The 15,502-nt window shown below is 43.1% G+C and overlaps 1 protein-coding gene across 4 annotated transcripts in view; it reads right to left on the bottom strand.

Annotated features, from left to right (window-relative positions):
- MAPK8 (mitogen-activated protein kinase 8) overlaps positions 1 to 9,117 on the bottom strand; it is a 116,073-nt gene extending 106,956 nt beyond the window's left edge. For all 4 annotated transcript variants that reach the window (XM_055425273.2, XM_055425272.2, XM_055425271.2 and 1 more), the window contains exon 1: positions 8,951 to 9,117. The gene's annotated coding sequence lies outside the window, so the exon portion shown is untranslated. The remainder of the gene's footprint in view (positions 1 to 8,950) is intronic.
- Between the last annotated feature and the right edge of the window lie 6,385 nt (positions 9,118 to 15,502).

Raw genomic sequence — 15,502 nt, 5'->3', positions numbered from 1 at the left:
CTCCACAGATGGCATTTCAGCAGTTATCTATCAAAATTATAAATGCACATACACACTCTGACCTAGCAATTCCATTTCTGGAGGTGTATCCTACACAAGTCTATACAAGTGTGAAATTATGTATGAATAAAGTAACCACTGCACCATGGCTTCTGATAGCAAAGTGTTGAAAACAACCTAAATGTACCTCAAAAAGGGACTACTTAAATATATGTTACACCTGTATAACAGTGTTACTGGATTGTTTAATCTTCCCCAAATTCTTGTGTTGAAGCCCTAGCCAACCCCTGCATAATACCCTAGGGTAATCAGGTTTATAAGAGGTCATGAGAATGGGGCCCCCACGATGGCATTAGTGTCACAAAAAGAGGAAGAGAGCAGGGCACTCCTTCTCCAAATGAAGACACATCTGGAAGGTGACACCTGGAAGCCAGGAGGAGCTCTCACTAGGAGCCAAAGCTCTTAGCACCTTGACCTTCAACTTCCCAGCCTCTAGAAAGTTTTTTAAATCACCCAGTTTATGGTATTTTGTTACAGCAGTCAAAGCTAAACAAGTGCTATACCATGAAGGCACTAAAAAAAAAAAGAATAAGCTTTCTGTTTATGGGCTGATAAGACTAATATGAAATCATCTCTAAGCTAGACAGTTAAGCTAAACACAAAAGGTAAAGGGTATGTGCATGGTCTGCAACTTAAAAAAATAGGGGAGGCAAAGGACACACATATGTAAGATACACAATCTCCCACTGCCAATTGTGAAATCCATAAAGCTCCAAGAAATACAACCTTCTTAAGTTCAGCACAAATCTATTTGGTATCAAACCTATTTGACCAAAAATTCCACAAGACTACTTATATTTTTTATTTATCCTTACTATCTATTTATGCTTTCAATACAGAAATATTAATGTGCTTAATTATGGAATGGTACACTACCTCCTGTGAGTGATTCTAGATAATATAGCAGAAGCACTATATTATCTTTTTTACAAGTCCTTCCTTCCTCCCCACCCCTAAAGAATCAAACCTTAATTCTGAAATACATCCAGACCAAAGGTTTTGGAAAGGAATTACATATTATCTGCACACACATTAACAACCTTTGGAAGGATTCATGGGAATTCAACACTGTTTCCACAGGAAGGAATGGAGTGGTTGGGCTGCAAGGAGTGGAAAGGAAACTTTTTGCTGTATATCTATCTAAATCTGGAATTCTGAATCAGATGATTATACTGTTTCAGGAAAAGATAAAATGTAAATAAAATAAAATCACTAAGACCTAAATTCTCAACAGTAACAAAGCCAGACACTTTGGTTTTTTGACTGAAAAGTGACTCCTAGTCACAGGGAAATCTATACAGTGATAGCTTTCCTTTATCTCACTTTTGGTTGACCCAAATGGCATTTTAGAGAGAATCACCCTCTCAGAAGAAAGGTAGGGAATGGTGGGTTTCCACTCCCATTAATAGCTTTTAGGAAACAGCAATCTCCTGTTGTTTTTCACACTTCATGCCAAGCAAAGCAGGTGTGCCTGTTTTTCTTTTCTAATGTTCTCATCAATATGATGTGGCTTAGGCCACTCAGCAACAAGAAGGAGTAAAGCCACACTTATCAATAACAGAAAAAGGCTCAAGAAAGTGCTGCAAGCATAAATCTAACCCTCGGGACTCAGAGCTTCAATACAGCAGTTGGAGGATTCCAGGTAACATTTGACTTGCACCTTTTCTGCTATCTTCAAACTTTTCATATACTTATTTTGATGTCCTGTTATGTTCCAAAGTGGATTCAAGGTGACTATAAAGTATGCCTTTTCTTCTGATTTAGATTTTAACTGATCTGTACCACACTCTCAACTTTAACCAGAAATTAGGAGAGAAGTTTTGCTTTTTGTGGTTTATCTAGTCAGTATATTTTAAAAGGCAGGGCTAAAGATGTTTGGTTCAGAAGCTCCCAAATGCCCCAACATCCAGCCAACTCTGAAGCCTGATACCTAAAGAAATTCCCAATGAAATGCCTAACAATACTTGGTTTTGGTCCTAATTCTTGGTATTAGGACCTAAACGCACTTATGTTTGTTCTTATCTCCCATAAAGTTACACTCACTGAAAGCAGAGACCAAGTTCTACTTCATGTGGCCCCCACAAACACTTAATACTTGATTTGGTATAGAGTGCCTTCTCAATATATACTGCATGTGCAAAACGCATCACCTCATAGTCACTGTCCGCAAGAAGGAACAAGAAATTTGGTCTATCAAAATAACCACAGAAACATTAAACAGAAAACAGAGAAAAGAAAAACAGTATTTCCAGATGATACCTAACAACCTCTAGAAAATGGTTAATGAACTATTGTGGTTACCCAGACTCTAACAAATTTGCACTTTTCACACAGAGTCAGAGATCTCAGTAAGATTAAATTTAAAAGATGTGACAGTATTCCATTTTCTTCAAATTGGGTACATGATAAAGTTATTCACAGATTCTGGATTCCCATTCCTTCAGGTATCTGTCAAAAAAAACCTAGGAAAGCTTTGGTAATTCTCTACAGCGAGAAAGGTAAATGTGGCAAAACTTTGTGTTAGATAACGTGGCAAATTTTTCCTTTATTATTTGCTTTGGGAACATTTCCAACTTTTAAGGCAGAGAGGATTACTGATCCAAATGTTAAATCATTTCAGTCAATTCAGATTACGGTACACTTGGTACTGATGAATTTGCAGGGCAGCAATGGAGACAGAGAACAGACTTATGGACACAGTAGGGCAAAGAGAGGGAGGGACGAAATCAAAGAATAACATTCAAACATACATATTACCATATGTAAAGAGAAAGCCAGCAGGGATCTGCTGTAAGATGCAGGGAGCTCAAACTCAGTGCTCTCTGACAATCTAAGATGGGTGGGAGGGAGGTTCAAGAGGAAGGGGACATATGTATTCCTATGGTTGACTCAGGTTGACGTATGGCAGAAAGCAACACAATACTGTAATTAACCTTCAATAAAAAAACAAAACTTAAAAAAAAAAAACAGATTAGAGCACACAATAAAATTTTAAATAAAATCCCAGAGACTCAGAGGGGAAAAAAACTGGTGTATTCTAGAGAATCTGACTGGATACTGTACATCAAATTAGTTTTAAATTTACTTGGCATTTTGCATTTGCTCCAAGTTAAAAATAATTAGTGATAACAATAGCTAAAATGTCCTTAATACTTACATCTAGTCTTCCAGGTACTGTACATGCAGTACCTTATTTAAATCTCACAGACCTATGAGATTATGTACTATTATTCTCATCTGACAGATAATAATGCTACGTATCCAGAAATGTTAAATAAACTGAACTAGTCTATGCCATACCCACTCCAGTGTTCTTGCCTGGAGAATCCCAGGGACGGGGGAGCCTGGTGGGCTTCCGTCTATGGGGTCGCACAGAGTCGGACACGACTGAAGTGACTTAGCAGCAGCAGCAGATATGCGTTAAGTTCTATTCCTGATCATAAGTTTCTTGAGGATAATAAACTCTTCTTTTTCACATTTTCCACTAAGTATCTGAAAGTACAAAGTCTCATTAGTAAGCTTGATGCTACGGAATGAATAAAATATACCATCAAAAGAATTCCTGGGGCTTTCTAGGTGTGCAGTGGTAAAGAATCTGCCTGCCAAAGCAGACACCAGTTCGATCCCTGGGTAGGGAAGATTCCCTGGCGTAGGAAATGGCAACCCACTCCAGTATTCTTGCCTGGAAAATTCCATGGACAGAGGAGCCTGGTGGGCTACACTTCATGGGGTCGCAAAGAGTCAGACATGACTGAGTATGAGCTTCCAGTGAGGCTTTATATTTGATTTATAAGTATAGATATTACAGAAAATATTGCTTCAATAATTTTCTTGGCTTCTGTACGTTACAAAGTCTAAGTTTCATTGTTGTTCTTGACACAGGATTTTTGGTATCACCCAAGAAGGACTCTTTTGTCCCAGTAGGTTTTCTAAAGAACCAACTATCTGGGGAATAACCTTTCTATTTGGGGGGAAAAAAAAAGCTCCAACAGCCCCAGTTTACCATTCTAACCAAAAAGATAAGCCACTTGTCTACAGCGTTAGGGCTTGTTGATGACAAAGTTCAGATGATAAAACTGAGAAGTGAACCTAGATCTGATTCCTGGAAATGTCTATTTCTGCCTATTGCCCTGATTGACAGAAGTAAGGGCAGCTTACTTTAATAAGCTCCTGTCACCTTTTCAGCAGTTTGTTGACTCAGAACTCATTTGTGAAATCAAAGTTCAAGTTAATCTGTATTACAGCAAGAAGACAAAGCTACTAAATATTGATGTAAAGAACCCATGACTAAGACAATAAGCATCATAGCTCACAGAAAATAGGCAAATGACTTCTATCTAAAGCTATGCGCCTATAATGACTTCCTTGAACTACATGAATCAGTAAGACTACTATCCATACTACTGACTCAAGCAGCGATCTCTAGAGTGCTGGCATCTTAATATCAGACATTACTTTATACACGTGCAACAAGCATCTCAATTATCTGGATGACTCAAATATGTCAAAACTCAACTCACTGATAAAGTCAAGACATTAAGAATCAGGCTTCTATTCAACAAGCTTTTAATTGCAACTAGGATAATTTGTGACTAGTCACTTAATAAATTACTTCAAGTTGTTTCACTAGGCACTGAGTATCATCACAAGGTTATTTCCATAATATTAGGCACCGAGCAAACAGCTAAGATTCTAACTTCATTAATTTTGGTAGAATTTACTCTTAAACTAATTTCCTTCCAAGTGACCTTTCTCCTGGGATATAAAGGATATAGTTTTTTCCTCTTCCAGGACAATTAAAGGGAGCCCTTTTCAAATTCATTAACGGAATATACTTATTATCAGAATCAGTGCTACCTCTTCCTTTAAAGATAATGTAGAGTGGAATAAGGAGTAACTGCTATTGAGTATGTGGTGTCTTGAAAAAGTTATTTTTTAAAGCGAACAAAATTTAGAAAACCAAGCAAAAAAACTCTGATATGACACAAGCATAGCATGACTGTGAGGCTCTGTATCAGTAACCCTCACTGAAATCTGACATATTAACTAGGTAAAGCAATAATAGGAATAGGAAAAACAAGAGATCTCTTCAAGAAAATTAGAGATTCCAAGGGAACTTTTCATGCAAAGATGGGCTCAATAAAGGACAGAAATGGTATGGACCTAAGAGAAGCAGAAGATATTAAGAAAAGGTGGCACACAGAAGAACTGTACAAAAAAGATCTTCACGACCAAGATAATCACGATAACGTGATCACTGATCTAGAGCCAGACATCTTGGAATGTGAAGTCAAGTGGGCCTTAGAAAGCATCACTACGAACAAAGCTAGTGGAGGTGATGGAATTCCAATTGAGCTATTTCAAATCTTGAAAGATGATGTTGTGAAAGTGCTGCACTCAATATGCTAGCAAATTTGGAAAACTCAGCAATGGCCACAGGACTGGAAAAGGTCAGTCTTCATTCCAATCCCAAAGAAAGGCAATGCCAAAGAATGCTCAAACTACCGCACAATTGCACTCATCTCACACGGTAGTAAAATCATGCTCAAAATTCTCCAAGCCAGGCTTCAGCAATATGTGAACCATGAACTCCCAGATGTTCAAGCAGGTTTTAGAAAAGGCAGAGGCACCAGAGATCAAATTGCCAACATCCGCTGGATCATGGAGAAAATGAGAGAGTTCCAGAAAAACATCTATTTCTGCTTTACTGACTACGCCAAAGCCTTTGACTGTATGGATCACAATAAACTGTGGAAAATTCTGAAAGAAATGGGAATACCAGACCACCTGACCTGCCTCTTGAGAAACCTGTATGCAGGTCAGGAAGCAACAGTTAGAACTGGACATGGAACAACAGACTGGTTCCAAATAGGAAAAGGGGTACGTCAAGGTTGTATTTTGTCCCCCTGCTTATTTAACTTATATGCAGAGTACATCATGAGGAACGCTGGGCTGGAAGAAGCACAAGCTGGAATCAAGATTGCTGGGAGAAGTATCAATAACCTCAGATATGCAGATGACACCACCCTTATGGCAGAAAGTGAAAGTGAAAGAGGAGAGTGAAAAGGTTGGCTTGAAGCTCAACATGCAGAAAACAAAGATCATGGCATCTCGTCCCATCACTTCATGGGAAATAGATGGGGTAACAGTGGAAACAGTGTCAGACTTTATTTTTTGGGGCTCCAAAAATCACTGCAGATGCTGATTGCAGCCATGAAATTAAAAGACGCTTATTCCTTGGAAGGAAAGTTATGACCAACCTAGATAGCATATTAAAAAGCAGAGACATTACTTTGCCAACAAAGGTCTGTCTAGTCAAGGCTATGGTTTTTCCCGTGGTCATGTATGGATGTGAGAGTTGGACTGTGAAGAAAGCTGAACGCCGAAGAATTGATGCTTTTGAACTGTGGTGCTGAAGAAGACTCCTGAGAGTCCCTTGGACTGCAACGAGATCCAACCAGTCCATCCTAAAGGAGATCAAACCTGGGTGTTCATTGGAAGGACTGATGCTAAAGCTGAAATTCCAATACTTTGGCCACCTCATGCGATGAGTTGACTCACTGGAAAAGAGTCTAATGCTGGGGAGGACTGGGGGCAGGAGGAGAAGGGGACGACAGAGAATAAACCAACTTGATGGACATGAGTTTGCGTGAACTCCCGTATTTGGTGATGGACAGGGAGGCCTGGTGTGCTGTGATTCATGGGGTCGCAAAGAGTCGGACACGACTGAGCGACTGAACTGAACTGAAAGCAATAAAGCTTAGTATCTCAAGATTTTCATCCTTTATATTAATGAAATATCATTTTATTTCTTTATTTGTTCGCTAAATCAGAGAATAAGTTCACCTCAAATTCTTAGTATATCCAAAGCAAATGCTAAAATATACTAAGTGGAAAAGAGATGTAATGTGGATAAATTAATATTATTTTCAGTTTTAAGCCCATATGCCTCACCAATAGTATTAGTACAATGAAGAATGTAGAATTAAACATTTCTAACAAAAACTTTTATGCAATTTGTTTAACTTTTCTGCTTAAAAGAGTATTCAGAAACTTTTCAAGTAATATTCACAAAAGGTAATATTCACAATCATCATAGACCCTGTTGAAATATCACTGTGTGTCTGCCTATATGCACTTACCACACACAGAGACACACACATATTTTAAAAAGTATTTTAGACAAGGTTTAATTTTAAGATAGTCAATGGGTTAGAAGTGATAGGAAAAAAATTAATACCGAAGTGATTCAAAAGCCCCTATTTTTGTGACAGATGATATATATGAATTGATCATTTAGCCATCTGGAAGTGACAGTTTGCTTGAGGCTTCCAAAACTATACAGAGAACATTAAAATGTTTTTTGTTAAGGCTTGAGTTTAGATGTTATCAGCTCTAAAGAGCTTTTCATCAATCTTATTTTCATCGAACACTTAGTATATGCCAGGCTAGGTGTTAGAGACACAAATGCAAGACAGGCCTGTCCTCAACGAAGTCACATTTTGATTGCTTGTTACATCAGGTACACACTAAACATGTTCACTCACAGCATCTGACCTCCTAGGCTTAACCCACAGCAAGGGATTCTGAAGTAAATATTACAGATGACTGTAAGGAAATACATAAAACTGTTGCACGTTTAGACCAAATATAACCCTACTTCTTAATAAGCATAATGTTACACTAGAAATTCCAGATATACTACTAAAAAACAGTAAAATGACCCAAAGCATAACTATACCTTCTTTAACACACATCACTTATACAATTGTCTGATTTAAAGGTACATCTGTTATAGTTCAGTCAAAGTATTTTCTTCCATTAGAGGGTATTTCTCTTTGCCCTCAAACTCCATCTGGGTACAATACTGAACAGTTCCTGAATGAATGAATGAAATAAACAGATGTTCTAATTACCAGGGAGGTACTTGCTAGATGCTTTTCTCAAAACACAATGGACTGACAGACCAGAATTCTAATAGAAATATCAGCGAGTTTCAGGGGCAAAAATAGTAACCATTGGACATTGTCTGATACCTTGCAGTCAATATGTTATTAAGTTAGTTCACAGTAAACATATGATGGGACACTTTCAGAAATTAAAATGAAAAGTGTTCATCACAGTACTTTAAAGCAGACTTGGCTCCCATCGAAGGACAGGGAACACAAGTGCAAGACAAAGAGAAGGGAGGGTGGGGTGAAAAAGTCAAAAGGTCGCCACCGAGTGACCCTCAAGAGAAATGCGCGCTGACCACTGAACTCCGCGCTGAGCTTGACGGACACCTCCTGCCCAAGCCTCGAGCCCCAGCTCTTCCTCGAAGCCCAGAGCTGAAGGCCACTCCAGCCTCTTTCGGCACCGCCGCCTGCGTTCGCTCAGAACGTTAGCACAAAGAAACCACCGAGAAACAAAACACGGTCCCCGTGGACGCCGGGCAGGCGCCGCAACCCGGCCACAGGAGCGCTCGTTGCGGGTCCCCGCCGGCGGGAGAGATAGCCGGGGAGCAGCGGGCCGACTAGGCGCCTTCGTCCAGACCTTCGCCGAAGTGTTTTAGAACTTGCCACCCACCTCCCGCTCCATTTTCCTCTCCCGACGTGGGCGCTGCACCCGCGCGAGGAGGGCGCGCGAGAACCGACGGGTGGAGCTGGGGCCGAGGGGGCGGCCGGGACGCGCCCGGGTCCCGCGGCCCCACGCCCCCGGCCGGCCCCCGCCTCCTCGGCCGCTATTGTTCCCGCGCCGCCCCCGCCCGCCGCGCGCCCCCCGCCCGCCGCGCGCTCCCGTCCTCATTCCCGGGAGGGGGTCACGGCTGAGCAAAGGCGGTGGCGGCGGCACAATAACATAAACACGGCGCGGCCGCCGGCCGCCCTGGCCCCGAGGCACTTGCCGCACTCACCCGGCAGCGCAGCGAATGGCGACAGGAAAGCCCGGCGGCGGGAACCGGCGCCGTCTCGGCGGTCTCCGCAGCCGTTACCCAGCGCTGCTCGCGGCTCCGCGATCCGGGCCGCGTCGTCCGGCCTCCGCCGCTCCGCTGAGTAACAGGGACGCGGGCCGTCACCGCGCACGCCCGCTCACGTCATCGCGCAGGACCCCGCCTCCGCGATTCGCGAGAGGCCCGAGGGGCGGGGCAGCCCGGGGGCCCGGATTGCGGGGGCGGAGTCCGCAATCCGGGGGCGGGGCTACTGCAGGGGGATGGGCGGGCTTGCGGAGGTCGCCTGGAGGCGGGGCTACGAGAAGAGCGTGTGAGAGTCTCCAGTGAGGGATGTGGCGGAGTGCTGAACGGGGCGGGGATTTTGCTGCTGGCGCGTGGCGGCGTGTGGCCTGAGTGCCCCGCAGCTGTATGGGGGCGGTCCGCTAGTCCTAGCCAAGGCCTCTGGGGCTCCTTGCCCCAGAGTTTGAAGGTCAGGTGCGCTTAAGCCAGAGCCGCCCGGGAATCTGGCACTATGGCTAGGGCTCACACCTGAGAGACAAAAAGCTCTTTACCATGACTGACAATACGTTGCACTCTGAGGACACCTGCTTCAGGCTCAGCAACCTTCGAGCAAATATTCTCTTAAGCCACTTGGAAAAACCTGCCTCCTGTTTTCCCGAAAACCAGTTCCTACAGAAGTCACTGCATTATCCTGTTTGTCTCTGGGCCCCACAAAAGCATGTATATGTTAGTTAGAGAATTGACAAATTGGCAAGCCCTTAAATATCCGGCGAGTAGAAAGATGTCTAAATTACACACATGTTTGCAACAGAATACATTTTAGCAGTTTAAATACTATGTGTTAGAGGGATTCTTAAAGACACAGGAAAATGTTCATCATACTTCATTGAGAGAAAGAAGCAAATCTATTATACACAGAATGATCCCACTTATATACTACACATACATAGGAAAAAACTTAGAAACATGGCAAATTATTTTAACAACCTAGACAGCATATTGAAAAGCAGAGACATTACTTTGCTGACAAAAGTCTGTCTAGTCAAAGCTATGGTTTTTCCAGTAGTCGTGTATGGATGTGAGAGTTGGACCATAAAGAAAGCAGAGCGCCAAAGAATTGATGCTTTTGAACTGTGGTGTTGGAGAAGACTCTTGAGAGTCCCTTGGACTGCAAGGAGATCCAACCAGTCGTCAATCCTAAAGGAAATCAGTCCTGGATAGTCATTGGAAGGACTGATGCTGAAGCTGAAACTCCAATACTTCGGCCACCTGATGCGAAGAACTGGCTCATTTGAAAAGATCCTGATGCTGGGAAAGACTGAAGGCAGGAGGAGAAGGGGATGACAGAGGATGAGATGGTTGGATGGCATCACCAACTTGATGGACATGAGTTTGAGCTAGCTCCGGGAGTTGGTGATGGACAGGGAACCCTGGCATGCAGCAGTCCATGGGATCGCAGAGTCAGACGTGACTGAGTGACTGAACTGAATTGATTTTAACAGTAGTTCATCAATGGACTGTGAATTGGTTTCCTTTTATATTTTAAGTATTTCCCTGTGGTTTCCAAATTGTGTTCATAATCAGAAAAAAAAGTATATTACTTTAGTAATGAATAATACATATTTATTGAATAAAGGAGTGAATTCAGGTAGGCTGTCTTCCATGTCATGTCGGTCTGGCCTGTTTTCAGTGATTCTGAAATGAAACATAAATTCATTTGTTCATTCTCTCCCTAATTCCTCCCTCTCTCTCAGGCTTCTTTATTTCCTTCCTTCCTTTATTTCTCAAATAAATATTTATTACATGCCCATTCTGTGCCAAGTACTTTACTAACACTGCCAATAGGATGGAGCTTACAGACTTAACCATTATAATAAAGAAATAATAACAGTAAACAAAGGTCCATCTAGTCAAGGCTATGGTTTTTCCAGTGGTCACGTATGGATGTGAGAGTTGGACTGTGAAGAAAGCTGAGCCCCGAAGAATTGATGCTTTTGAATTGTGGTATTGGAGAAGACACTTGAGAGTCCCTTGGACTTAAAGGAGATCCAACCAGTCCATTCTAAGGAAGATCAGTCCTGGGTGTTCATTGGAAGGACTGATGCTAAAGCTGAAACTCCAATACTTTGGCCACCTCATGCGAAGAATTGACCCACTGGAAAAGACTCTGATGCTGGGAGGGATTGGGGGAAGGAGGAGAAGGGGACAACAGAGAATGAAATGGCTGGATGGCATCACCGACTCGATGGACATGAGTTTGAGTGAACTCTGGGAGTTAGTGATGGACAGGGAGACCTGGCATGCTGTGATTCGTGGGGTCGCAAAGAGTCGGACACGACTGAGCAACTGAACTGAAACAACTGCAAAATGATCACTGCATTATAATACAAAATGATATGGATATATATTATTGTGGAACCAGTTGATGAAATTAATAAAGCCAAGAAAGTCTTCCTTGAGGAACTGCCTCTTGAACTGAGAACAGATTCAACCAGGCAAAAAATACTTGTTTCAGACAGAGGTAATTTAGTGTGCAAGAATCATGTGATGACAGAGCAGGGTGAGTTTAATAAACTGAGGAAAAGACCAGTGCTGCTGGAAAAGCAAGAAAGAAGAAGCTATGAGACAATGCTTGAAAAATTATAAAAGAACCAAACCTAGTACAGCCATACTACTCATGCTGAAAGTCTTGTCTTTATCCTAAGTGCAATGGGAAACACCTGGCATGCTGCAGCAAAGTGTGTGGCATGGTCAGAATGGTATCTTGAAAAGATTACTTGTTGAAAAAAGGCCAGGTAGACACAGGAGTAGTCTAGACGGCAGATGGTGGGGGCTTGCTCTAGGGTGGTGGTCATGGAAACAGTAAAAGGACCCTCTGGGAGATCCAATACACAGAACTTGGTGATGGATTTAGGTGGGCAGTGAAAGAAATGGAGTTATTATGGAAAAGTCGTAAGTTTTTTGCATGTGGCCAAAGATAGGATGTGTGTGCTGGTTCACTGAGATGGGAATCTTGGAAGAGAACAGGGGTTGCATGGAAAGATTGTGAGAGCAAATAGTTTGAAGGTGTTGATCTGCCTGAAAGAGATGCCAAGTTGGAAGGTGGTATTCAGAGCTGGGATCAGGTGGATAAGAGAAGAATCATTGACAGATAGCGATGACTTGAAGCCTTGGATGTGAATCAGTTAGTCTAGGCCTGAGTGAGAAAAAGCACTGAACAAGAAGAAAACATGGCTTGGAGCCACGCTTGAGGAACTTCAGCACTGAATTAATACAAAAAAGACGCTGAGAAAGAGCTGCCAAGAGGAAGAAGGAAAACCAGGGGAGGAGGATTCAAGAAGGAGTGATCAATAATATCAAGTATAAAGGGAAGCTTAAAATCCTGGAGTACTTAGATCCAGAAGTAGTTCGAAGTGGGCTAAGGAATGAATGGGAGATTGAAAATGGAGATGGTGGGTAATGATGAGTCAGGAAGTGAAGGAAGACACAAGTATATTTACATCTGGTAGGGAGACTCTCGGAGAAGGCAACGGCAAGCCACTCCAGTACTCTTGCCTAGAAAATCCCATGGATGGAGGAGCCTGGTAGGCTGCAGTCCATGGGGTCGCTAAGGGTCGGACACGACTGAGCGACTTCACTTTCACTTTTCACTTTCACACATTGGAGAAGGAAATGGCAACCCACTCCAGTGTTCTTGCCTGGAGAATCCCAGGGACGGGAGAGCCTGGTGGGCTTCCGTCTATGGGGTCGCACAGAGTCGGACACGACTGAAGTGACTCAGCAGCAGCAGCAGCAGCAGGGAGACTCTTAAGAGGGAAAGGTGGAACAGAAGGGAAAAGCATGAGTGTAAGTTTCCTGGGAGAGTGGGCTGAAGGAAAGGGTGGAGGATATAAGATTGGACAGGCAGGTGGAAGTATTGACAGGTACCTCCTACTCCCCACCAGATAATATTGAACACCTAGAGGTAGCAAAAGACAAAATAATCAGAGCAGTTGTGAAGTGAGTATTGCAGAACAGAGCTCCCAATTTTCATACCTAGTTCTATATGCTATTAACAGCCTCTCTTTCCACGAGAAGAGCTTCTATTTAAGCCTCAGCCTTCCACTGTCAGCTTCCACTTATCTACATTTAGAAAAAGACATCCTGCATGTTTGTATATATATATGTGCATGTGTGTGATTTCAGAAGGCATTTCACTGTTTGTGATTGAATGTTATCATCTTTGATATTCTGCAAATTCAAAATCCTTTCTGTAACCCAGACTTGGCTCTGGGCCTCCTTCTTCCTTCCTATGGCATTCTTCCTTGTTAACTGGTTGTAGTTCCTTGTGAACCTATTGAGGGCTGACTCAGTAAAAGAAGAGCTGAGGAATTGTTTCATTATTGGCTCTTTAATAAAGTTCTACCCTTGCCTGCCACAGCTTAGATATACCTGCGTTAAATTGCCCTCTTGCCATCCACATCCACCTTTGAAGGTATTCAATACTTATCCCTTGGAGAGAAAAAAGAGGAATTGAATGGGAGGGAAAGAATATGTCATTGAAGTCCTGTAACAATAAATAAAATCCTTGCTGTTGTTTTAAATAAATATGTATTTAGGAAGAAGACTTTTCATCAGGTGTCTCAACAAGGATTCTGTGCCTCATTTACAAATCCTTTCACCTACATTTCCTCCAGCCCAGTGAAGTTTGCCATTTGTACTGCAGAAAATTCATCTAGGTCCCGTGGTAGAGAGAAGAGAGCCATTCACCACTGGCCCCTCTCCCTTGACAGTTTCGGGGAGGACACATTGCCCTGGCATCTCCATCTCTATTTCTGTCTTCATCCCCACCTCCATCTCCACCTCTGTCTCCACGTACATTTCTGCCTTCATCTCTATCACCACCTCCATGCCTCCCTCCCTTGCCCCTCAGATGTAAAACTGGAATTCATGTTAGATTGGCTTGCATTCAGAAAATGACCTTTTAGTAGGGAGTCCCCTATGAATTGCCAACCTCTGCCAAAAGTTCTACCCATTTCCAGCTAAATTTAGAAAGGCTTTTTGTAGTGTTATTGGCTAGCAAGAAGGAGATTCTGGCATCCCTGTAGAGTTAAGAGTCATTGTCTTCAGGTGGCAGGATTTTGAGCCCCCTGCAAAGCAGAAGCAGAGAAGGCAATGGCACCCCCACTCCAGTACTGTTGCCTGGAAAATCCCATGGACAGAGGAGCCTGGCAGGCTGCAGTCCTTGGGGTCACTGAGGGTCAGACACAACTGAGCGACTTCACTTTCACTTTTCACTTTCATGCATTGGAGAAGGAAATGGCAACCCACTCCAGTGTTCTTGTTCTTGCCTGGAGAATCCCAGGAACGGGGGAGCCTGGTGGGCTGCTATCTATCGGGTCGCACAGAGTCGGACACGACTGAAGTGACTTAGCAGCAGCAGCAGCAAAGCAGAAGTGTTGCTAAGAGGGGTGTTTACTGTGACCGCCTTGCCAGAGGCCTCTGGCAGGATTTGTCTCCTGTCCCTGACTCCAGGGGTTATCTGGAGTCCTCCAGTGGTCCAGAAATGATGTTCTTGTTTCTAGAAAGCAGAGGTTAAGAGACCATCTGGTAAAGGAATGTCAATAGCTCCTTTATCCTGTTCCTAAGCAGATTCACAAACAAAAACATTTCTGCTTCTCTGGGGTAGGTTTCATTGCCCCTCATCCCCAGACTAGCAAGATCAATTCTCAGCTGCATCAGCCTTCCAGCTTGAGGCTTATTGTGGATCTAAGAAGGCAGAGGAAAGGAGAGTTTCTGTGTGGGGAAAAGGCAGAGGGAAATGCCATAACCCTTCAAAGTATGAACCTTTTAAATGAAAGACAACTACACAGGGAAGAAAGTGAGCATTCCTTCCTGAATCTAAGACAGTTTATGCTCCAACTGATGCTTGACAGATAAACAATCCAGCATAAATAGGGGAGAAAATTATTTCTGAAGGTGCTAAACCACATGAAGACTGGATAAGGTCTCAAACCCAGCCCACTTTCCCTACCCCTCACAGTGTTCTATTTCCTTGTAAAGCCAAAGTGTGGTTGGTAAATGTCAGCCTATGCAGAGCTGAGAGCAGGACTCCCCTTCCCTTGGAATCAGCAGGAACAATAGGGATATCACAGGTAAATTTCTCAAAGGCAGGACCACGGCATGAGGTGCTATCACCAAGCAATCAAGCAAGGCTGTGCCCACAAAGAGATGAGGATCATCCTGTTTGGATCCTCTTGTGCACATTCTTGGAGAAGATGGGACCAAACTGATAGATTCAAATACAGGGCTCATTCTGCCCTCACAGAAGGGTGGGCATCAGGATCTTGGAGGTAGAATTCCCCATTGTGTCAGAGGTCAGCAGCCCTGAGAGGGAGACTGGACGGGGCTGGAAGAAGCAAGCCAAAGAGCAAACCAAATATTAGGAGCTAGCTTGTGGGGCAAAGATTTTAACCACAAAAGAAAAAAAAAACTACACAGAAACGAAATTCCCCTGAAGAGACTAGCCAAGGCACT

This window comes from Moschus berezovskii, chromosome 12 (genome assembly GCF_049115385.1).
Source record: "Moschus berezovskii isolate FMDL1 chromosome 12, NW_MosBer_1.0, whole genome shotgun sequence".
Lineage (NCBI taxonomy): Eukaryota > Metazoa > Chordata > Mammalia > Artiodactyla > Moschidae > Moschus > Moschus berezovskii.
Note: the sequence above shows the minus strand (reverse complement) of the source record. Positions and strands in the feature narration are given on the sequence as shown.